At 37.7% G+C, this 25,372-nt stretch overlaps 1 long non-coding RNA gene across 1 annotated transcript; it reads left to right on the top strand.

Moving 5' to 3' along the window:
• Positions 1-427: 427 nt before the first annotated feature.
• LOC118484948 lies at positions 428-3,687 on the top strand. Its single transcript, XR_004875151.1, has 3 exons — positions 428-605; positions 1,807-1,889; positions 3,530-3,687. It is a non-coding gene; the product is annotated as an uncharacterized LOC118484948 (long non-coding RNA).
• The last annotated feature ends 21,685 nt before the right edge of the window (positions 3,688-25,372 follow it).

Here is a 25,372-nt window from a genome sequence, read left to right as displayed (position 1 = left end):
CTGGCTGATCGATCGAGCAGTAGCTCGATTGAACGGCTGGTCGATCGGCTGGTCACTTGGTCGATTGGCCAGTTAGTTCGAGTGTTCGGTACGACGAGTTTTGCTGTTTCGATTGCGATTGCGGGCGTTAAGATGCGATAGAGTTTCCTATTCAAATTACTTTTAATCCCAACTACTATATCTAACATATAATCATCCTAAATTACTTGCGTTTAGCGTTTGCGATTCGATTAATCACTGTAACGCCCCAAAATCCGAATGTTTATAATTGACATACATTTTTATATAATGTACCCCGAAATAAGTGATTTAGACCATTTTACCTAGTTAAAGTTTATGGCCAAAACTATTAAATGAAGAAAATTTGTGCCAAATATGTTAAGTGGTAAACATGAGGGGCTAGATGGATTAGAATGAAAGTGAGGGATTAAAAAGGGGTTAAACCAAAAACACACACCCTGGTGCGTGTTTTGGATCGATCAGAGCAGGGGAAAAACAAGGGTTAACCCTTGTTCATGCAAGTTCATCAAATCATCAAGGAAATGCGATGTTAAATGATTGCATGTCTTCAAATTTTCAAGTAGCTCAACATACCCAATAGAGTGGTAAGTTCAATTTTGTGTTTTGATGAATAGTAGGAGTTGGGTTTCACCCGAATCATGAGTTTATGAAACACTTTGTGTAATTGGAGGTTAAGAATATGGATTGGAGCAGAATTTATGTTTGGCCTTGGTGATTTGGTAAGATTATGGCAAAAACCCAAATTTTTAAGAAGTTAGTATAAGTATGATAATCAAGTGAAATCATACATATGAATTTTAGGGTGAATAATCTGGTTTGTGATACATGAATGGTGAATAGGTTGATGTAGGATGAAATAATCATGTATAATAAAATGATTGTAAATGTTATGTGAAGATGAACTAGTAGAGATATGCTTTATATACTTGTACATTATGCTTAGATGATAGTACGCACACCAAGTGTTTGATGAAATGTCTATGTGACAATAATATAGGAAATTGTATGCAAGTTGTGGGTCAATATGTATAAAGAGTGATAATGATGTGTTTGTTAGTAAACTACCATGAAGAAGACGTGTTAGATTGACTCCATGTGGAGATTTTGTTGATTTCATTCCCGGGTAGAAGTGTGCACTAATGGCTTGCACTATGCGTTTAAATGATGTGATGCACACCATGTGGTGGTTTGATCCGCTAGTTGTGAACTTGAAGTATATGTGAAGCATATGAGAGTCCTAAAAAGAATCATTGTTGGAATAGTATAAGGTTAGCTTAATACGTGTTATAGTGTTAGTTGTGGAGTTATAGAAATACTAGTATGAATGGAATGAATTACGTGTATGTTTGTGTACATAGACAAGTAATTATATGGGTGTATGTGTTCAAGAATATGATTACAAAATGCATAGGATGTCGTTAGCATGGTCCACTAACATCAATATGGACATATGTTCTTGAGTTGGAAATTTGTATGCTTGATGGTTGACTTTCTGAAAAGTCAACGAATATGCGAATGGTATGGTTCGACTTATGAATGCTACTGTAAGGTTTAGGAATAAATATGTGTCATGAGTTAGGCTAATGACGTGTTAGACGTGCGTGTGTTTAATACGATGACACGACATATTACATGAGTTTGAAATGACATGAACTTGGTTACATGTATTATGCTTGTTGGAAGTGACTATAGACTTCTAGTATGAATTATGTGATCGATATGATCGTTATCATGTACGATTGTGTATGCTAATAAGAATGTGATTTTGATGACATGGAAGTATAGGAATCATGTCGAGACGGAATCAAGCACGGAAGACTACGGGTCAAGAAGTGGCGAGGAAACAAATATGAACACGGATGCATGAGGTAAGTGATTCCGCAATCACTTCCTAGTTGTTATGTAATGTTATATGCAATCTAATTATATGTGATAATTGAGGTTTGACCAGGAATGAGTTGTATGATGTCAATAAAGTATTAAAAGGATCTTAGTTTGATCCAAGCTAGGCAGGTGTGATTAAGAAATTGTAGCTAAGTAGTGATGATTGGTTACTCATGCAAGAAATTCCTTTGTTATTAAGGATATAACATAATTGACTAAAATGCCCCTGATAGGTATATCGGGCAAACGACCTTAGAAGTCGTTTGGAATCAAGATATTCGATTAGTATAATATTTAGGTCAAGCATGAAAATGTGGAGTATGTTTTTGTATGTCATAAACTACTTAATGCATAAATACCCATAACGGGTCAAGGTAAGCTTCTGACCAAAAATATGTTAAAAATAGGTAAGACATCCAAGAATTTAATCCTCTATGATAAATAACGTTGATATTAAAAGGTTCATGAGGAGTCGAGGTTAAGTAATCAGATTATGTTGATAAATGCACGAACGGGTCAAATAGTTAGAAAAGGGTAATATGTCGAATGCACGTAAGTTAAGAATTTCCTTAATCCGGAGGTAGGATTTTAAGATGATATGATAGAATGTGAATTTACAAGCATGTAGGAAGAAACGGGAGGTTAAACGGGTAAACGGTTCAAAAGTTATGCGCGTTTTAGTGCGTACGGACGACGAAACGGAACTGCAGAAAACTGCAGTTTCTAGAGGGCGTCGCCGACGGGTATGGGGGCGTCGCCGACGGGCTCCAGAAAGTGAATTTTTGTGCTGACGGGTTAATTTCCTGTCTACGGGTTTTTGGGCTACGGGTAAACGCAAGGCCCGTCGCCGACGGCCCTAGGGGCGTCGGCGACGGCCTCCCCAAGTTCCAAAAGCTGAAATCTTGTTATTTAAGTTAATTTATGTATCGTAGGCTTCGGTTTGTCATCCGTGGTCTACGGCGGACCTTCCAAACATGATTTTGATGGTTCCTTAGATGTTTATGAGCTATAAAGCTAAGTCTAAGACCCATGTAAATAATGTATGATTATGTAAGAGGTACGCGTGATCTAGCACGTGTACATAAAGGTATGCATGTATGTAATGAGTAGGAAAGGTATGAACAAATGTAGATGTGTATGTATGTATGTATAAAGATATGTACGAGTGTATGCATGTATGTAATGATGTAGGAAAGGTTTGTACGTATATAGATGTGCATGTATGTATGTATAAAGATATGTACGAGCGTATGCATGTATGTAAAGATGTAGGAAAGGTACGTACGTATGTAGAAGTACATGCATGTATGTAATAAGACATGTATGAGAGTATACTCGTATGTAAAATTGTAGGGAAGATATGTACGTATGTAGATGTGTATGTATGTATGTATGTATGTAATTACGCATGTATGCATAATTTAGTCACGTTGAGGGTTAACGTTATTAATGGTGCACCTTGAGATTGAAAAGTAATGCAGGTACATTATTGAAGCCTCACCAGGAAAATGGATACGCATGAGAAATGCTTAAAGTTTGAAAGATGACGAAATGTGAAGTGTACGCGAATGAACCTTGTTTATATAATGTGTACTAATGTTATGAATGTATGTGGTGCGTGCAGGTTATACGGTTAACGGGCGAATTATCACAAGAATTAGAGATCGAAGACCGAGTCACGAGATAGATTGTACGGGAATAATTAAGTATGTACTATTAGTAAACATGACTTATATTTTATCTTTGTAAAAGATACATTTTAAAACGAACTTTCAAGTAAGTCAAGACGTTTGTAATGAAAGAAATTTTATGGCACGAATTTCCGCTGCAACTTTTGATAAATACGAATTAGGGCGTAACAATCACCACAACATAACATAATTTAAACTTGCATAAGTAACACATAAAAGGCACACACAGACATAAAATAATCCCCAGAACGCGTAATTCGAGTTGCGAGTGCGATTGCAATAAGCGTTAAGCGATCAAATATGCGATAAATATCGAATAATCCTCGATTAGTAATAAGTACTCCAGATAATACAACTAACGTAAAGCATACAAAAAAAGACTAACTAAAAGTCAAAGAAGTCAAAACAGGATTTGAGCAACGAGTGAACAGATCGTAATTAGCAATCTTGTCTCCCTTTGACTTTGAGTTTCGAAACACGGGGTGTTACACCTAAGGAAAAGGTAATTCCTCTTAAGGACATCCCAACAGTGGTTCAAAAACTCTGTTGCAAAGGAGTCTGAAAAGAAGAAAAGAAAAGAAAAGATTAAAAACTTGTTTTGAGACTTTTGTGAAAAGAAAAATCACCTGACCAAAGATTGTTTTCACTTAAAAGCTTATGATCTTAACAAAACAAGTACCATTGTGCCTTCAAAGAGCTGCACCATCTGTTGTAAAACAAACCATTCTACTCAGCAGTGTGTGTACCTGAAATCCTTTGAGGTCAAAAAGGAAGAGTACATTTCAAAAACACCTGAGTTTATCAAAACCACAAGTCAAGAAACAACCAATTTTTGTGCCAGTTCAAACAGCTGTTACAAAATAGCTAAACCAAACCTCTGTTAAAAGAGAAGTTCAGGTGACTGATGCACCTCCTGCAAACCAATACCAAAGAGGTAAAGGTCAACCACCATACCCAAGGGTCCCACACGTTTATCAGGTTTACAAAAAAGCCTTCTAAACCAAGAGTGAACAGGCATCCCTTTGGGTATCAACAACTGATAGGACAGGACCCCCAACAGTGGTTAGAGAAAAATAGTTCTAAAAATGTCCAAACACCTGAGCTAACCACTGTCCATCCACCTGAATTTAACACAGACACTGTTGAGAACCCATCCAAAGCCTTATTGGCTTTGGAGACCCTCCTGAACTAATTATTTACTTGATGTGCAGGGAGCTTCTGCATGCTTAGATAGTCTTTGGTATGTAGATAGTGGAGGCTCCAGGCACATGACTGGATGTAGGGCCCTACTCAAAGAATTCAAAACTCATGGAGGGGGTGATATATCTTTTGGTAATAATAGTAAAGGGAAGGTGATGGGGTTCTGGTACAGTTCAATCTGGAAATGTTAAGTTTGAAAATGTCAATCTAATAGACAACCTAAAATTCAACCTCCTTAGTGTCTTACAAATGAGTGATAAGGGCTATGGCTCATTCTTCACTAAGGATTGTTGTAGGATTGTTGGACCAGAAATGGTTAAAAGATTGACGAAATAATAAAAAATGGAAAAACTCAACTTGTTGCTCAAAGGAGTGGCAATGTTTATGTAGTTGACTTGTCAAAAGAGAGCCCCAGGACTGATGCCTGTCTTTTCTCAGCTGCCTCTAACAAAGAGACAGAACTTTGGCACAGGAGATTGGGGCACACAAATCTCAAGACAATCACTGCTTTGTCAAAACAGGGGTTAGTAAGAGGTCTACCTCATAAACTGTTCACCTGTCCTGAGCATTGTGTTTCTTGCTTAAAGGGAAAACAACATAAAAGCTCACTTAAGTCCATTGAAGAGTCTAAAATAACCAAGTGCTTGCAAATGCTGCACATGGATCTGTTTGGCCTAGTAAAAGTCACGAGTCTTAAAAAGAAAAGATATTGTTTGGTAACTGTAGATGACTTTTCTAGGTTTACAAGGACTTATTTCTTACATTCCAAAGATGAGACTGCAGGCATTCTGCAAGACTTTGTCAAACCGGTTGAAAAGCAGTTTGACTTGCTAGTAAAAGTCTTCAGGAGTGACAATGGCACAGAGTTCAGAAATAGGGAGTTGGATGAGTTTTGTGTGTCAAAAGGAATTGTATGGCAGTACAACATTCCAAGGACACCAGAGCAAAATGGGGTTGTTGAGAAAGAACAGGACACTTATTGAGGCTGCCAGAACCATGCTTGCTGATTTAGGTTTGCCATTAACTTTTTGGGCAGAGGCAGTAAACACTGCTTGCTATGTCCAGAACAGAGTTTTAATCAACCCCATGCATCAAAAGACTACCTATGAACTTCTGTATAAAATCAAACCACTGATCTCATACTTTAAAGTATTTGGTTGCCCATGCTTTATTTTGAACATAAAAGACTCAATTTCAAAATTTGCAGCCAAAGTAGACAGTGGATATCATTTGGGATACTCAACCACTGCTAAGGCGTACAAAGTGTTTAACACTAGGACTAAGACATTGGAAGAGACTTCGAATGTAAAGTTCAATGAACTTTCTTCAATGAAAATCCCTGCAAACCCTGCAGAGTTATTTGATCTTGATAAATTTACTTTTGAAAATGTATCTGTCAAGACTAACAGTGCAGGTCCATCTCAAAATCCTCCATCAGACAATGGCTATGAAGTGATCATTCCACAACAAAACTTCAAATCCATTGCCAGAGCACCAGATGTTCAAAACAGCTGTCAAAGCTCAACCACTGCTACATCAACAGTTGTTGATCAAAGTAGCCATAAAACCCCTGCTTCCACATTATCAAACACTGTTGATAAAAGTCCTCAAACAGTGGATAAAAGTCAACATGTTTCCACACCAATTCCACCTATTCCTCCACTTCCATTTCAAGACATTGTTGGATCATCAAAGTCACAACAGTTGTTAGCTCAGATGATTCACATCTGCAGCCCTCACCTTTAAATGCCATTATTCCATACAAAGGAGATCTGATCTTCTTGAAGTCTCATCCACCTGACCAAATCATTAGCAACATCAGTGAAGGTTTGCTCACAAGAAGCCAATCCCAAAACATCTGTCTTTTTGCTGGCTTTCTATCTCTCCATTAGTCAGTCAAGTACCAAGAGGAACTAAAAGACAACAACTGGGTAGAGGCCATGCAGGAAGAGCTCCAACAGTTTAAAAGACAACAAGTATGGGAGCTTGTACCATTGCCAGAGGGTGTGAGTCCTATTGGCACAAAATGGGTCTTTAAAAATAAAACTGATGAAAGGGGCATTGTTGTCAAGAATAAAGCAAGGCTAGTGGTTCAAGGTTTCAGACAGGAAGAGGGTATTGACTATGATGAAACTTTTGCCCCTGTAGCAAGACTGGAAGCTATCAGACTGTTCTTGGCCTTTGTTGTCAACCACAACATCAAGGTGTTTCAAATGGATATCAAATGTGCTTTCCTCTATGGTAAAATTCAAGAAGAGGTATATGTTTGTCAACCTCCTGGCTTTGAGGATCCATTTTATCCAAATCGTGTCTACAAGCTAAATAAGGCTTTGTATGGCTTGAAACAAGCACCTAGAGCCTGGTATGAAACTCTTTCCACCTTTCTTCTTTCCATTGGTTTCACAAGACGTAAAATTGATAAAACTTTGTTTCTAAAATGGAGAGGGAAAGATTTGATGATTGTCCAGATTTATGTGGATGACATCATCTTTGGAAGCACATCTCCTAAAATGTGTGAAGAGTTCAGACAACTCATGACAACTAAGTTTGAGATGAGTGCAATGGGTGAACTACAGTGCTTTCTTGGTCTCCAAGTAAAGCAACTGCAAAATGGTACTTTCATTCATCAAGGAAAATATGCCAAAGAACTTTTAACAAAATTTGATATGAATGACTGCAAACCATGTAGTACACCCATAGCAACCAACAAGTTAGTCATGTCTGATGAAAAGGATGATTTGGTTGATCAAACTCTTTATAGAAGCATGATTGGGTCTTTATTGTACCTAACTGCATCTAGGCCAGACATCATGTTTGCAACATGTTTTTGTGCAAGATCCCAATCAGTCCCTAGAAAGTCAAACCTAATTGCTGTAAAAAGGATATTCAGATACCTCAAAAGTGCTCCCACACTTGGTATCTGGTATCCAGCTGATGGAAATATCAAGTTTTCAGGTTTCTCAGATAGTGACTTTGCTGGATGCAATACAACAAGGAAGTCCACATCAGGAGGGTGCCAATTCCTAGGCAATTGCTTAGTATCTTGGCAAAGCAAAAAGCAAGCAACTGTTTCAACATCCACTGCTGAGGCAGAGTATATTGCTGCTGCAAGCTGTACAACCCAACTGCTATGGCTTCAAAATCAGCTGCTGGATTTTGGTATCACTGCCTTAAAGACACCTCTCATGTTGGACAGTCAGGCAGCAGAAAATATCATCAAAAATCCAGTTTCACACTCAACCACCAAGCACATTGATATCAGACACCACTTTGTGAGGGATTGCTATGAAAAAGGTTTGATTTATCTGCACCATGTTCCAACTAAAGATCAGCTGGCAGATGTGCTAACAAAGGCTTTAGACACATCCACCTTTGAAAGCTTGATCTCTAGGATTCGCATGCTGAACATGGAATAACAGGCAAAATCTTGTTTTTTTATGAATAAAAGCATTAAAATGTTTTCAGAAAATCAAAAATTCATCCTTAAAAATAGCTAAAAATGAAAATTTTCATTAATCCTTAAAAGTCTGCCATAACCACTGTTTTGGTTCAAATATCTGTTATGCTGAATGTTGTCCACTGCTGAAAGTCAACCTCTGTTCTCTCATTCTCTTTGATAATCACTGTTGTTAAACCTCAGTGTTCTAATCCACTTATAGTTATAGTCAGCCACTGTTTTCATCTTTACCGTTGTAAACCACTGATATTGTTCCATCAGTGGTTTCCTAACAACTGTCATCCATTATTCATCAGAGGTTGTCACGTGGACAGTACTTAGCCGTCAGATCTTTTGTAACCGCTGCCACGTCAGCATACACTTTTTCATCCTATAAAACCCTGATCAAAACCCCAAACACGGTTTTCACTGTTGAATCGAATTCAAAATTCCTTTCAAAAGCAGTTTTCATCAAATACTCTCAAATCACTCATCTTCTTCATTCGTTCTAAACCACCTTCGATTCACCATGGCTCTCCCATTTAAAACTCCTCATAACTACCTGTGTATACTTGAAAAACCAAGTCAAAACACAACCTTCAACTCCGTGATTGATGCGCTCTCGTCTTCAAAGTACAAAACTTTATTGACCTGTAATGCACCCATCTTTCTGGATACGCAACAAGAATTCTGGAAAAATGCTAAACTTGAAACAAAGGAAAAAAAACCCTTAGCCATTACTTCATCAATAATGGAAATTCCAGTTACCATCACACCTCAAACCATTTTAGAGGTTTTTGAAATCGATGAACTTACAGGTAAAAGCTCTTTTCCAAAAACAGAGTATCAAACTAATTTCGTTGAGAGAGGGTATGAAGAAGAAATGAAAAAAGATACTTTGCAAAAGGGCAGATTTCCACCTGCCATGAGGTTTTTATTCTATACCCTCCTCATGTGTGTGTCAAATAAACTACTGCTTTCAATGTGATACCATTGAAAATCCAATACCTGGGCTATGCTATCATGGCTGAAGAAAATTTTAACTACTCAATAATTTGGTTAAAAATGTTAATAACAAATCATTTTTATTATTTCCAAGGTTTTTAAGTTTTTATTTTCAAAAGAAATTTTCAAAGGATAATGCTCATTTGCTTATCCAAGGAAATCCTTTTCAAATAAACAGCCTAACTTCTGAAACATTCACAAGGCTGTCAAAACCTTCAAAAACACAAACAGAGGTACCTGAGCAGAATTTAGCAGCAACAACTGCTCCTCAGGCCCTTGCTGTTGAGCCCACTGCTCCTGGTGATCACAGCAGCACAACCCCTGCTGTGAAACCCACACGAAAAATCATCAAAAAGCCAAAGAAAAAAAAATCCCAAAAGCCCCCCAAACCTACCAAAAAGGTAACACTGGAAGATGAGGTCCTAGAGGTTATACATGTGACAACACAAAAGTCACCAACAACCACTGCTGCTACTTCCTTATAGCAGTTGGAAGAAAGACCTCAACTTGAGCCTCAAACACCTCCTGTATCCTCTAAAAAGGACCAGGTTGTATCCACAGGGACACCACATAATGAAGCTCTGGAATCACTTGATTCCATCTTCCACATCCCTCCTCCCGGGGCAAATTCTCTTTCTACCCCAATCCTCACTGCACAACTTCCACCATCAATGATACCTCTGTTGGATGCACTTGATATAGCCCAGACACAAATCACTTCTTCTCAATCACCTGTCAATGAGAATATACCACAACAAGTGACTGAGTCTGGTGCCTCTATCATTGCTAACCCACCAACAGTTGAGGAGGCTACACTGCAGGTATTACAAGTAATTGTTGTCAGTAGTTCAAGTGGAGCAGCTACTACAGGTGTTGAACCCACTTGTTTACACCTGGATAGTAGTTTCATAAGTAAGACTCCCTTGAAGGCAATTTCTTCTTTGGGAACCATAGTGTCCACTGGTGTGTTACCATTATACACTAGTGACCTTAAAATGGTAACCTCTGCTGAATAAAGAAGTCCCCAGTACCGAGAACAAGGGGCATCAGTGGATGATTTTTGGGAAACTTTCCCTAAGTCAACCACTGATACAACCACCACTGGTGGGAAATCAGATGATCCCATTAAATTGGGGGATGGTTTAAAATACAAAGAATTGACGGAGAGAGTTGATAAACTTGACACATCTGTTGCAGAAATCAAAGATATGCTGCAACAGTTGTTACAAGCTCAAAAGGCTACACCCACTGCTACAACATCTGCTCCATCCCCTACTGAGCTATGGCATCTGTTTCAACCTATGCTTCACAAACAAAGACAGTATGCAGATCAACAGCATGAAGTTCAACTTCAAATGGTCAGAAATGTCATGGAAGCTAGGTACAAAGATACTCAAGCAGATATCAAAGCCATAAAAGCTCATTTGCTTCAAACCACTGGCACTACTCCTCCTTCAATAATCTTTGTTGAAGCCCTTGATGATGCCAAAAGGGGGGGGGGAAGGGTAAAAAGGGAAAAGATTGTCTATACATTAAACCAGATCCAATGTCTAAACTAGTGGTAGAAATCCCAAGGCCAGATGTTTCCAAAAAGGTTGATGAGACTCAAAATGCTTTTGCTGCATTAAAGACAAACATGAAAGAGTCAATGGAAATAAAAGGGTCTAAAAGGTTTGCTCAGGAGAAGAAAATTTTGATGGAAAAGGAAGAGCAGGGTACTTCTTAAAAGAAGACAGCCTACTAGAAAAGTAAGCCAACCCAAAACCACACCTTCCAAAACCACCAAACATACTCCTCAAATCCCCAAAAGTTCCTCTCATCAAACCTCCAAACCAACAGATGTTATCCCAACAACTGCCATCACTACTACATCAACTCACACTCAATCCACTACCATACCAAAAACAACTTCACCACCACAAAAACCACCTGCCAAAAAGCAGAAGACAACAGCTGACACATCAACTGTTGTAGTGACAACAGTGGTTGAAACACCAGTTGTTTCAACAACTGTTAGTCAGCCACCCATCACTCAAATCACCACCACTCAACCCACAAACACTCCACCAATTTCTCCAAAAGCCCAAAACAAGAAGGGTAACAAATATTGTACTGGAAGATGATACTTCTCCACTTCCAACATCTTCACAACCACTGACCCTTGTCACCATTCCAAACCCTGTTCCAATATCTTCACTTAAAGTCTCCAATCAAAACACTGCCATTGTCCCTGCAGGAGTACAATAACCTCTAGATCTTCCAGCAGTTAGGGAGGAAATCAAATCCTTCTACTCTGAAGATGACCTAGAAAAGAGGAAACTCCCATCTGTTCAAGGTTACCCTTTCCCAAGAAACATAAAAGAGTATCTCAAAATAAAGGCCAAACAAGCAGAAGATATTTCTCAAAGAGATACAGAGGGAAAGTCTGACAAGGAGATTCAGAGAAATCTGCAATACCTGCTCACCAAGGTCAGAACTTTAGAATAGTTCTCAAAAGACCTTTGCCAAAAATTGTCTGAAAAGGATAAGGAAAGTATGAGACAATACTACATTGAACACATCATGGCATACAAGAAATATAGGGCAGAAAAGATTCAGTACAAGGAATGGACCATCAGTGAACTTAAAGAGGAGTTAGCCAGAATTGAGAAGATGATTGAAGACAAAGTAAAACGAACTCCTCCAATCTGGGCCAATTACAAGAAAAATGTACCAGAAAGGGCCTTGAAACTGAAAAGAATGAAAGAAGAGCTGATAACTGCTGATTATGGGTCAAGGAACCAGGTTACAAGATGGTCAGAAGACAAGGTGTTAGCTACCTACAAAAAGTTGGAAGAGTTAAGGAAGAGAGATCCCACTACTCTTAAAAATCCTGATTATCCAGAAGCAGTGGTTCCAGTCAAACAACAAAAGTTAACAATCAGGAGACCCACTGTTCCAACTGCTGCCATCCATTATCAAAGAAGGAAACAAAAGCAGATGGATGCAGTAACAAAAGAAGACAAGGCTTCAGAAGAGTATATCATGAAGACGGTTCTTCAGACACTTATGGCAGAGAAACAACACTTAGCACCATCTCAAGACCCTGCCAAAGTTGTCATCACCAGGCCTCAATCTCCAAACTCAACAGGAATAAAAACTCTCCCAAGAAACCCAAAGGATTCAAAAATACTAAAGTGGAAGTCTGAATAAAAGACCCACATAAGAAACCCAAAGGATTCAAAAATACTAAAGTGGAAGTCTGATAAAAAGACCCACGTACTGACTCTGCTCAAATCCAATGGTGAAATGAAGCATATATCAAGGGAACAAGCACTAGGCCTGGGTGTTGAAGATCTACAAGATCTCCTTGAGCTTACACTGTGTAGGGATGAGAATGATGTAGATTCCATGGACTTTGAATTACAATTCAAAGTTCAAGTCAGGGAATTATTGATGAGGCAATAAAAATCCAAAATAATGAAGAGTTTTGGCATCATCTGTTCCAGGGGGAGATTGTTGGGATTGAACCCTATAAAGGAACAGTTGATTAAAGCTAAAACTGGATCAGATCAGTGGATTCACAATAAGCAGTTGTTTGCATCAGTCTTTCCCCTTGAATGTAGCCTAACATCTGATGATCTCTAAGTACTGCCCTTCTACAACAACTGCTAATCTACAACAACTGATGAACACTAAAGACTGTTGAAGACAAAGGACTATTGCTCAATTTGCTGCTATGGTTCAAGTACTGCTGATGACACAAAGCACTGCTAGGGCTAAAGAAGTGGAATGAAGAAGCAGTAGTTTACCTTCTTTATTTGTATTGTTTGTAATCAGTAGTTTAGTAAGCAGTTTTTGTAATAGATCAGTTGTTAGAGGTTGTTAGGAGGTTAGATGTCACTTTCATGGTGACGTCAGCAAAGATGCCACAGTGGTTTGTTCTGTACTATAAATAGAACAGTACCCTGTACTGTTCTATTAGCTATCTTCATCACAAAGTCATTCTTACGAACATTCACTGTGAGCTCAGGCTGAGGGGGAGATTGTATGCATGCATGCATTGTAATTGAAGATTGTAATAAATATAATCATTCGATTTCATGTTAAACATGTTTTGCTTAAAACAATTCTCTTTTTGATTGTGTTGAAACTTTATTCATCTATTTCCGCTGCAATTATTTCTGATTCATCTTTATTTTAGTTAAACAAACACAATCTTATCAAACTCAGATCCTAACATTTGATTGTTGGCTCATCCCATCTAGCCATAGATTGTATGGATCCAAACTTTACAGCAACCATCTCCTTATTCATTCTTCTAAGTTCAACTGCTTTTTGACCAACAGGTTTTCTACCTGCAGCCCAGTTGGGTGGAGTGGGCTTGATATCTGGATTGAGCCTTAACATCTCAATCCTTGTGATTTCTTCCAGAAGGACTTCTGTAGTTCGACCAGAGAATTGAGCTCTTGAGGCTCTATAAGGTATATTTTTCATGATGAACTCCAGATAATCTTCCCTTAGTTCCTTTTTGAGGTTAGGGTTACTTACTAGTCCTTGAGAAGCCTTTTGGCTAACATCTTTTGCGAAATCTTCAAGTCTGTTCAATTTTGTGAATTCTACACACATAATTCGCTGAGCCTCCTTATCACTTTTCGTTTACTTTTGAAAGCAACTATCTTTTCAGCCTGTATAACCTTCAGTTCTAGGTACTCTTGTACATTTTTAGGCTTTTGATATCTTTTGAGGGATGGAAAGTTAAGTTGGCTGATGTTAGTTGTGGAATAGAAAGATTGTATCTCTTTTGTTATATTTTCTAATCCCATGGGTCAAGTATGGTGGGGGTTGGTCTTGCAGGTGGAGTTATCATGGTAAGAGTTATGGTTGTGGTAGTTGATGGTTGAGATGAGATGTATGAGGTTGTGTGGGTTGTGGTTTTAATAGGAGATGCATCAGGAGTTTCTTCATCATCGTCTTGGGAAATGAATTTAGTTCTCCTGGTTCTGGTTTATGGTGTTTGTGTTTTTTATAGTGGTTGTCGAGGCAGTGTTGTTGGTTTTCTTTTGAGGAGTCCTTTAGGGACTTGTGTGTTAGTGGTGGTGGTTGAGTAGTTGTAACCTTTGTTGCCACTTTTGTAATGGCAATAGATGTTTGGACAGTGGAAGCAGTGGTTTGAGTGATGGATGTTGTGACAGTGGTTGGGATAGTTGTAGTAGTGTTTTGAGTATCCTCTATTGGAACCTCTATTGAAGAACCCTGGTTATCTTGAATTTTCTTTCGTTCAATGATCTCTTGCACTGTTATCAGCATGTTGGCTTCCATTGTATCCCTCTTCTTTCGCTTCTCCACTTCTTTGGCAATTTCTTCTTGTCTTGCCTTTTTAAGTGCAACAATGTCAGGCCTTTTTCCAGCCTTTTTACTAAAGGTGGGAGCTTCTTCATGCAATCTTCCTCCCCCTTTTGGCATCATCTTCATACTTAGGGAGAGTGAGAGTTTTACCAGTATTTTCAAAGATAAAGTCTTTGATGGCTTTAACTTCATCCTGAGTATCTTTGTACGTGGCATCCACTATTTGACGTATCAACTCTATTTGCATAGAATATCTTTCTTCTACAGATTGCTTTTGAAGGTGTAGGTATGGTTGAACACGATCACACATTTATTTTACAATTTCTGCATTTGATGGTGGAGTTCTAGAGTTTTCGACGAAAATTTTCATCATGTCTCTGATTTCTTCAACAGATTTTTCCAATTTGGTGACTCTCTACGTTAATTCAGGATAGTTTAATCCATCACCTAAGCTAAAAGGATCATTTGAATTCCCACCTGAGGTAGTTGTACCTAGTTTTGAACTAGGTACCCCTTTTTCTTGGTACTGGGGACTTCCAACTGGTAAAGAGACTATTATCTCAACACTTGTTGCCTTTAAGGGGGTCTTAATAATGTAATAACTATCCAATTGTGAGACTGTTGCATCTATAGTTGTAGTAGCTGCCCCACGTGAATTACATGCCTTTGTGTCTTGAGACACAGGAGGTGTTGCCTCGTCTGCTTGTGGGGTAGCAATGATCCTTGAACTTGCCCTAGTCACTTGTTGAAATGTACTCTCTGTGATTTATCGTTGAGGGGAACTAGGTATGTTCAAGTCAGTTGTATCAATTGCATCAAGCAATTTTTAAAGTGATGATGGGACAGTTTTAGTTAGTGGAGGTGTGGTCAGAGAAGTGTCCTATGTGCTTACACCACTCATCTTTTGTGAGGATGAGTGAGGAGTTTGGATAGGTGGAGATTGTTTGCATCTGTTGTAAGGAAGTAACAACATATGTTAGCTGCATTTGTGTTACAACAGGTATCTCTGGCATCTCAACCCCTAGTGATCCTTTCTTTTTAGTTTTTCTTTTGGATTTGGAGATGGGAATGGAAGTGGTTTGTATGGAAATTTCTGGTGTGTGTTCCGTAGTGCTGGGTTGTGCACTTTGTCACCAGGAGTAGTGGGCTCAACAACAGATGTTACAACATCTGTTGCTTGGTTTTGTAAAATGTTTTATTCTACCATATTTTCTCGACTCTTAGTCATCATGCGTGTAAAAGTTTCATCTGAAAGACTGTTACTTTCAAGCGTTTCACCTTATTCAAAGCTCTATTGTCTTAAGACATTTTTGAGGTAAAATCTTAACAATCGTGGAAAGATTTAAAAGGACTACCAGTGCCTCTCTTGATTGCTTTTATGTTTGCTACCAAATCCATAAACAGTGTCTAGGATTGCTTGTGATTTGAATTTCCCAAAATTGCATACCCCAGATATAGGGGAATTTCATTAAAAGTAGTGGTCTTTGCTGATAAGCAAACCAAGAAGGTATGGAATAAGAATTTCATTTCTGGTGGGAACTTTGGTTTATAAAGTGTTGCTCCCACCATTTGACCTTCATAGCCCCTTTCTATGAACTCATTTTGCAAGTCATTTTTGGGGAAAGTTTCCGTACCTGCCAAATCTTGTAGACAGAACATGTTGGAGATGGATTTTGCAGTAATTTCTACATGTTCTTTATTGATGGTGGAAGTGATGAGATGAGGCATTTTGTTTTGAAGCGAAAGTTTTCCATTCGCACGAAATTCCATGAGGGTGGTTAGATGGATGGGGGCTTTTTGCAATGAGTATATGAATGTATTTGGATGAGGTGATAATGTCAATGATGGTATGGAAGACCGTGTTCTTGCTATGTTTTACAAGATACGAAAAATAGTTGTGACAAGTTTTCAGTTCGAGAGCCATGGTGAAATATGATCAAATATTTTGAAAATCTATTAAATTGATAATCTTTTGATTGAAAGCAATGAAAGGCGATTGCGATTTCAGATTTTTTCTGTTTTGAAATGCTTTTGATTTGATGAAATATAGTGAAGTGAAAACTCTGTTGGAAGAGGGGAACAAGGATGCCAGCGTCGCCAACGGTTACCTTTTTGGTACATGTGGCTAGTTTCTATTTGTTATGGCAAACCTTTGTTTAGAAAGTGGGTCCTTTTAAGGAAACCCTTTGATGAAGATAGAAAAGGTCTCTTTTCAAAATATTTGTTTGAAACATCTGTTGTACTCAACAGACGTTTGGGTGGCCAAATCCGTGGTTTGAACATCTTTTTGACTTTTGGTCAACAGATGGATGTAAACCCATGTTTGAAACCTATGTTGGGTTAAATAAAGTTTTGAGTGAAAACAGTGGTGAGTTTTGATGAAATAGGGGATCAGTTTGACTTTTGTTGTCAAACACTGGTTGGTAAAACAATGGTTCTTTTGTTTTAAATGGTGTTTAACCAAGGTTAGACATAGTTTTGAACCACTTAAACAGATGTTACACTCTTTTAAACAGATTTTTGTTTTTGTTGATTTCATCCATCTTTTCTTTGTTTTAAAAACATCAATTTTGATTTTTTTCTTGTTTTAAAAAACAACATATTAATGTTGTAGGAACTTTTTGGTGCATTTTGAAACATTTTCTTTCTTTTATTAATAGGGTAGAGATATATGCTTGGGTATCATCCCTTTGCATTTTCAAATTGCCAAAAGAAGTTCCCTGCAGACAGTGGTGAATGGGTCAATTTTGCAGATGACCCAAAACATTATCTGCTTTGGGTGTGGTGTTGTCAACCACTGTAATGGTTCCTTGGGATTGGCCATTTGTCACAAGAAGTTTTTGCATTATCTCAAATAGTTATTTTGACCCCCTGCAAGTGCTTGCACATTTGGGTCGACTGGTGGTTGACCATTCCCAATGAGATAGTTGTACCCATGTAGATGTCTATTTGCCATTGGCTTTTGGGGCTGGTGCACAAGTTCTTCATACCTATAAGGTACCCTGGCGCATGGTGGTTGCCCATGGCCTCTAGGGAGTGGGTTTTGTAGTGCAACAGATGTTTAACCAACTTTGTGCATGATGTTGGTTCAAATTGTGTGGGATAGATGTGTGGTATAACTCAACTCTTTTGGGGAGTGGTTGGGGAAGCCTATTAATGGGCCCATCATCCCTTTTGAAATTCATTTTCTTTCTTGACCTATTTTCATTTATATCATAGGGTTATAGAAAGGAACATTGTTGAGTCAGATGATTGAGTTTTCCACAAATGGTGCACCCAAGTGAAGATTCATCGATGTTGTTAGTTAGATTAATATCACAGGCTTTTAACTTGAAATTGTCGTTTGCCAAATAAATTTTTTCCACAAAATTTACATGGCAAAGCTGGAATTTTATCTTTCTTGGTACCATTATCTCTCTTTTCAGCAACATATGTTTTAACATTTGTTTGAGAGTAGGTAACAGGAATAATTTTTATCTTGGGTGGGTCAAGACCATTTAGGTTCATGAAGTCAACTAGTCTGAAATTCTCAAGAACAACACATTCATTTGACCAAGTAGGTTTAAACTCATACTTTTGTTTTTTCGATTGAATGGAACTTAGTGGCTTTTCAAGGGTTATTTTCTTGCCACTAGGTTCAGCGATCTTGATTTCTTTACTAGTTGATGTGGTTGGTATAATTTCAACCATCTCAGAGTCAATGGAAGTATTGGTTTCTTGTTCTTGGTCATATTTTCTAAAACCAACACCAAACTTCACATTACTCTTTTTTTGTTTTTCTAAGAGCATATCATAACCATTGCAGGACTCCACCCACCTTTCACAGGTGATTTTTGTGGATTCCAACTCCTATTTACAATTTTGATATTTTTCTATCATTGATTGGAGTTGATCCTTGGTTATGGATGCTTCATGTTTCAAACTGCTTATTTCAAGGTCTTTTTCAACAATTCTTCTTTTAAAATCTCTTTTCAGTTTTTCAACAATTATTTCGCTGATTTGTACCTTTTCTCTAAGATTTTCTGTTAGTGCATTTATGTCTATCGCCTTCGTCAATCCGAGCCATAGCGAGAAACTGAAGATATTGTTGATGCACTGATGTCTGTTAACTTCGTCTTTATAGAGTCTTGTAATGTACTAAATAGACCAGGGCACGTAAATCGAGAAAACGAGTATATAGGTAATTCCGCTTGAAAGGTGTTTAGTGTCATTCAAAGGGAATTAGATGTTCAAGCGAAATTAACTAATTCCGCATAGAATTAGGTAATTCCGTTTGAAACTTAATTCCGCGTGAACGGTTCAAGCGGAATTAGCCTTGTCTATAAATACCTGATCTTGTCGTTCATTTGGAACGGAATTAGGTCATAGATTCAGAGTCGAGGTGCTGCCGAATTGTTATCAAAATTGTAAAAAGCTCAGAATCAATCAATAAGAAGATAATTAGAAAGGAACAAGCTGTTTTACATCAATTACACTGATTTCGCCTTTGTTTTTGATGCTGAACTCATCGGATTGACTCGTTAGGGTCACACGATGATCCAACAAGTGGTATCAGAACTCAGGACGAGGAGTTCATACCAATCAGCTTGATTTCATTGGATTCTCTTACTTCTACTCCTACTTTTCTGATTTGAACAAGATTGAACGGACAAAATGACCTGATTTTCACATATTACAAGCGAAACATAGTTTTATCTAATCCTTGAAAGAATTGGACTAAAATTCGACTTAAAACTGATAAAACTTTTAATTCCGCTTGAAAAACTGATCGCACATAATGACGTCATCATAATTCCGTTTGAACTAAATCCTAATACCGCACGAAATTAGACATATTGTTCTTAATTTCGCTTGAAATTTCAAACGGGACTTAATTTCGCTTGAAAGTACAAACGGAATTACTATTTCCGCTTCAGAGTACCTAATTCCGCTTCAATTAGCTTAATTTCGTTTGCAATTGATCTAATTCCGCACGGAATTAGAGATTGTTGGGTAATTTAGTTTGAAAAGCTTAATTCCTTTTGAGTGGGAATTCCGTTTGAGCAATTCCATTCGAACTAATTCCGTTTGAAATTGCAATTTTCAAAATTCCAAAATTTTTCTAAGTGTTTGTTGACTGTTTCAGGTACTTGAAAGATAGATGATTTCATGAATCCATTTAGTGACGTGTTTGCATTTACCAGTGGGTCAGGAGATGGCACATCAAACAACACGACTGAACTACACCAACACCGAGTGCAAAGAAAATTCTTTCGGATGCTATGAGCGTAGACAGTGCATATGGAACATATAACAAGCCGCCCAAGTTGATGGCTATTGAAGATTACAACAGGTGGGCTACAAGATTCGAAGAATGGCTTAAAGCGTTTGCTTATCCCAGTTGGAGTAGTTTGAAAAATGGCTTTGATTTGGGGAGATCAGACTATGAAAACTTGGAAGAAAATTAAATTGAAAGATATGTTGCTGAACAAAAGTGTGCTCTGCTTCACCAATCTGTCCGAGATGATATTATCGCACTGATCGAGTACAAAGATTCGAGAGACCTTTGGGAAAAATTAAAAATAAAATGTATTGGTAGTGCTGAAATAGTTAAGAAAAAAAAGAAACTGTTACGAAAAGAGTTTGATTTGTTTGGTTGTTTAAAGAACGAGTATGTTTTCAAGATGATTGAGAGATTTGGGCATCTGAAGATGGAGCTTGCTAGACATGACATCATTTACACTCAAGAAGAGCTGGTAGACAAATTGTTTGACGCACTACCGAATGAGCAAGACTGGCAGTATTTTGCATTGATGCTGAAGAATACGATAAAGCCGGCTGATTTGAAGGTTGATCTGCTTATAGAAAGACTGGAAAGCCATGAATTGGAGATCAAACAATCCAATAAAGTCAATAACACATCTTATCAGCAGAATGTGGAACTGTATTACAGAGGCAGTATGATTCCAAAGACTGCATCTCCTAAGACAGCCTTTTCAGCAGAAAGTTCAAACACAATGAATCAAGAAACTCCTAGCAGTGGCTATCATGGTGGTTCTTCGTCAAGTACTTCAAATCAATCTGCATCAAAGAATCTCTTTCAATGCAACATTGCTGTGGATATGAAGAATGGTCAGAATTTCAGTGAAGAATCTACTAAATAACAGATGGTGTTTTTAGCGTCTGTGTTAGAATCGTACGAAAGTCTCGTTGCAGGAAAGATAGGCAACACCAACCTAACAAAGGAAGATTACGATCAGATCGACCCTGAGGAGATGGAGTTGATTGATATAAGGTGGTGTATGGCTAGTGTAGTGAGAAGAGCGCAACGATTCATGGAGATTACCGGAAGACAGTCTATTGGTGGACCTTCTACCAAGTTAGGCTTTGACAAGTCAAAAGTGACATGCTTTAAATGTAAATAGAAAGGTCACTTTAAGCGTGAGTGTAGAAATGCTTACACTAATGATACTGCAAATGCTTTTCGAGAGGATTATTACGAAAGGGCAATTTATCATCAGAATAAAGCAGAACCTCCCAGGATGAAGCAGATAGAGGAGGCACCCAAAGAAAAATCCAGGGCACTTGCAGTTTTTCATGATGATGAAGGTTATGATTGGAGTGATGTTTTGCCTGAGGAAGGCGCAGTTGGATATGCCTTCACAACAGCAAAGATTGTTCCGTTTAAAGATAACAAATCTGAAGAAGTGAAGTATGTGAACAGGAAGGCAACATCTCAAGTCATGAAAGGCAAAATCTATCGTACATGGATGGAAGTAAAGAAAGCAAGGCGATGGGATCCTGATAGAGAATGTTATCTTGATCCTAATGGGAACATAGTTGTGGTTCCAGATACTGTTGATATTGAAGTTCTCACTAAATAGCTTGCTGATGAAGAAAAAGCCAGACAGAGAGAATGGTGGGGAGGAGGAGAATCTGATGAGAAAGAGAAAGAGAAAGAAAAAGAACTGCAACCTAAGAAGATTGATGATGGAATTATTGATACATCACAAGAATTCACTGCTGAAAACTTGAAGAAGATGGCTGACAAGGTCCTAGCTGCAAAAGAACTAGAGGTAGTTTATGGTTCTGGAACTGAGTCCAAAAACAAGGTCAGTTCAAATGATACACATGAGTCAGATAAGAATGTTAAATCTGAGAACAACTGCAAAAATTGCATGAAAGAGTGCAAAGTTTGTAGTACAGTTGCTTACCTTAGTGGTAAGAAGGTTGAAGAACTGACTGGTAGAGTCAGAAGTGTTGAAGATCAGATCTTAAACCGTGATAAACTGTTGAAAGCTTCGAATGACAAACTAAAAGAATTAACTGAGAAAATTGAAAACGATAAAAATGACGTAGAAAGAATTAGGAAAGAAAATGAAAAATTGATTCTTGAAAATCGTCAAATCTCAGAAAATTTTCAGAAGCTAAAACGAACGGTTAAAGATTCTGATGAAAGAAATGGTAAGACAGACAAAGAAAATGTTCAACTGAAAGGTGTTCTTAGAGTTAAGGAAGAGTTAATCAACCAGCAACTGGATGAAATTGCTAAGTTGAAGCTTCAATTTTAAGAAGCTAAACTTGAAAATGAACGCATCCATTTGAAACTGAACAGTTACAACTCCGCAAGCTTTGTTTTACAACACATTGTTCCCAAACCCATTGGGAAAAACAAAGCAGGCGAAGATGTCTTTTCGGATGGAACAGGGGTGGGGTATCATCAAGTTCTACCACCAGTTTTAAACAATTATTCAATGAAACAATCAGGGCTGGTTAATGATGAAGATGTTCATGAAGTGAAACTTCCGGACACAATTGATGTCACATTTACTTCATCTTCCGATGAAGATAGTGTCCAATCTGAAGTTGTGAAAAGTGTGGTTAAAAAAGTTTTAAAGTCTGAAAGTGACACTACTGAGGAAGATGAATGTTTCTTGGACAAATATATTCCAAAACAAAAGTCCAAAAAACAACTTAAATGAAGAACCTACTCTTGTCATGTACAAGATGTCGGGATCGGATAAGTTGTATTCGGATTCTGAGTTTCCACTGGAGAATGTTAATGTTGCTAAATTGACAAAAGTGTTCAAATTGATTGAAATTCATCTGTCTGAAGTAAAAGTTTTAAATCAGACAAAGAGGCAAATGAATTTTGAAAAAGATAAAGCTTACTACAAGAAGCCTGTTGTACCACCACGTTTTTATAACAACAATCAAAACAAATGGTCGGGTGGATATCAGGGTGGTAAGAAATATCAGAAAAAGAATGTTCAAAACAGAAGGTTTGCTGAGAAAAAGGTGTTTGTGAAAAGTTCAAGTTCGAGTTCACTTTCTGATGAAGAATCTAAAATTTTTTCAAAATCAAACAAAGAGTTCTTTGAGAAGAAGGTCTCACAGCCTCAGTCTGAAGGCACAAGTCGGGTAGTTGACACCCGAACATGCTTCAAATGTAATCAAGTTGGACATATTGCATGAAAGTGTACCAACTTGAAGCCTAAGACTAAAGTTGTTGAGATCCAGAAAAAGAAACTTGTTGAAAAGGGCAAAGCTTCATTGGTTGTTGAGAAAAAGGTTTTGAAAAATGACAACACCAAAGTCAAAACTGAACTTGTTAAGAATTTGGTCACTAAAAATGACAAATTTTACAAGCGGGTTGCGTCATCTCAACAAACATGGAAGCCAAAAGTTGTTGAAAAGAAAACTGTAGGTCCCCTTGATGTGTATGGATCTTCACAGAATTGTCAATCCGATCAAGAGTGCGGAATCCTCTTGATCAGAATATAGCAGAATGAGTAGAAACAGAAATCACTTTTAATCCGGGTTTTCTATTGATTATCAAACCAAGGTATTACAATCAATTAAAACCCTAATCCTCTCACAAATTCGTCCAAGCTAGTAAGCTCTCACGAAATTCTCTCTAACAACTGTTTTGGCTGATTTACCTAAACCCTAAAGCCTAACCTTGTTTATATAACACAAGGTTTACAACTTGGGCTAGGGTTTACTACATGGGCAAGCCTAATTCGTCCCACTAGACCCAAACTGGGTTTAGTTTAGCCCAAACTCAATTATCTCACTAATACAAAGCTAAACCCGCTAACTGTTTATCGTTTAACTAATTACAAGATATCCAAAGACCAAATCTAAGTTGTTGTCACAAATATACACCAACAAACTCCCCCTTGACAATAGCTTCATAAAAACTTTGTCTTCAGTCTTCTTGCAATCTTCATGTAGTCTTGCACTGTCTTTGGTCTTTGGATAACTTCAGCTTCAATAGCTTCTGTCAGCAACAGACTCCCCCTAAGCTGATGCATCCAATCACCAAATCTTCAACACGTTAGCGTTTGAGTAAACTCCAGTTTAGCATTTGCACAGCAACCTTCAAGCTCTCCAACTTTGTCTGTAATATAGAAAGGAGGTTCTACCATGCATCCAATTAAACTCTCATCTTTTCAGCAACTTCTCAGCAACATACCGCTTCAATCTGTATACTATGAAACAAACATCTCGAAAAACTATAAGAATTTTTCAATAAATTATTATTATTCAAGAGATATGTAAACTGTATCACTAATTAAGCATTTTCAAATTCATCACCAACACACAAAAATTTTTGTTCAACACACAAGAACCTGTCTGATTTAAAATTTTGAACTCACTTTCTAACACCGTCTCCCCCTATCAGTAACAATTCCTCCAAGAATAACAGTTTTCCGTACGTTAAGAATTTTAAACAGAAAAAGACACTATTTTTGGATTTTTGTATTTTCTGAAAGCAAGTAAATAACAAAACAATAAACACTCTATTTTTGTGAGAATCACTGGTAAGAAGATCATATCAACATAATAAACTGTTTCACACAATTATATAATTCTTTATGTAATGTTTTAGTGAAAAACAGTTCAAAACGATTACCAGTATGTTTGTCCACTTAAACAAAATGCATGAACATTTCAAGTACCATTACCATATGATACATTAAGGTAATTTTAATACTGATATACTAGTGTGTCCCACTTCAGGATATACCCCCGCGATCAAGGTATGCACAAAGATTCATCGTAGTCGGTGAGTTATACTGATGTCATCCTTTAAGATATCCTGACTGTGTCTAGGTCTGCATATAATCTGTTTTATCATGTTTTGATTGCTTAACTATGAACACCCAAATAAATACTAATCAAATCCTGGAAATATAAACAACACACTCTATCATGCAAGTATCTTCCCTACCACATATTTCACAAGTCCAATCCAGATTTCTGAAATCTTAACTGGGAATAGGTTGAGAAGAGAACAGAATAGATCTTTAGCAGAGATGGTATAATATACAGATCAAATGAGTTTTTCTCAGTTTGATATAGGTTTCTTGGGTTTCTTTTGGGCACTTGAGGGCCTCTTTCGGGTGTATCAGATCTATAGCGCGACAACGTACAGCTAGGTCAGCATGTATCTGGATGCAGCAGAAGCTGTCGTTGCCCAGCACCTCCAGGTCAGCATATATCTTGATGCAGCAGAGGAGGTACACGATTTTTTTCAGAGAAGATTTCAGAATCAAATCAAAATTGTGTGTATCGGGACAACATACAGACATTTAAATAAAAATGAGTTAATTCCAAGTGACTTTCTTTCCTGAGGTCATGTACAATTTTAGTTCTGTACAGAAAGACAGCCAAGATATCCCCAGATGAAATAACAGTATAAAGACCCAAAACTTCAGATTTTTGCAATCTATCAACGCAAGAATTAAGGTCATTAAACCATACACCACTGATGTGTTCCCCACTCATATTCAGTTCATTTATGTTTATATCACATTGGTAA

This window comes from Helianthus annuus, chromosome 12, assembly GCF_002127325.2.
Source record: "Helianthus annuus cultivar XRQ/B chromosome 12, HanXRQr2.0-SUNRISE, whole genome shotgun sequence".
Classification (NCBI taxonomy): Eukaryota; Viridiplantae; Streptophyta; class Magnoliopsida; order Asterales; family Asteraceae; genus Helianthus; species Helianthus annuus.
The sequence above is the reverse complement of the archived record's forward strand: the minus strand, read 5'-3'. Positions and strand labels throughout refer to the sequence as shown.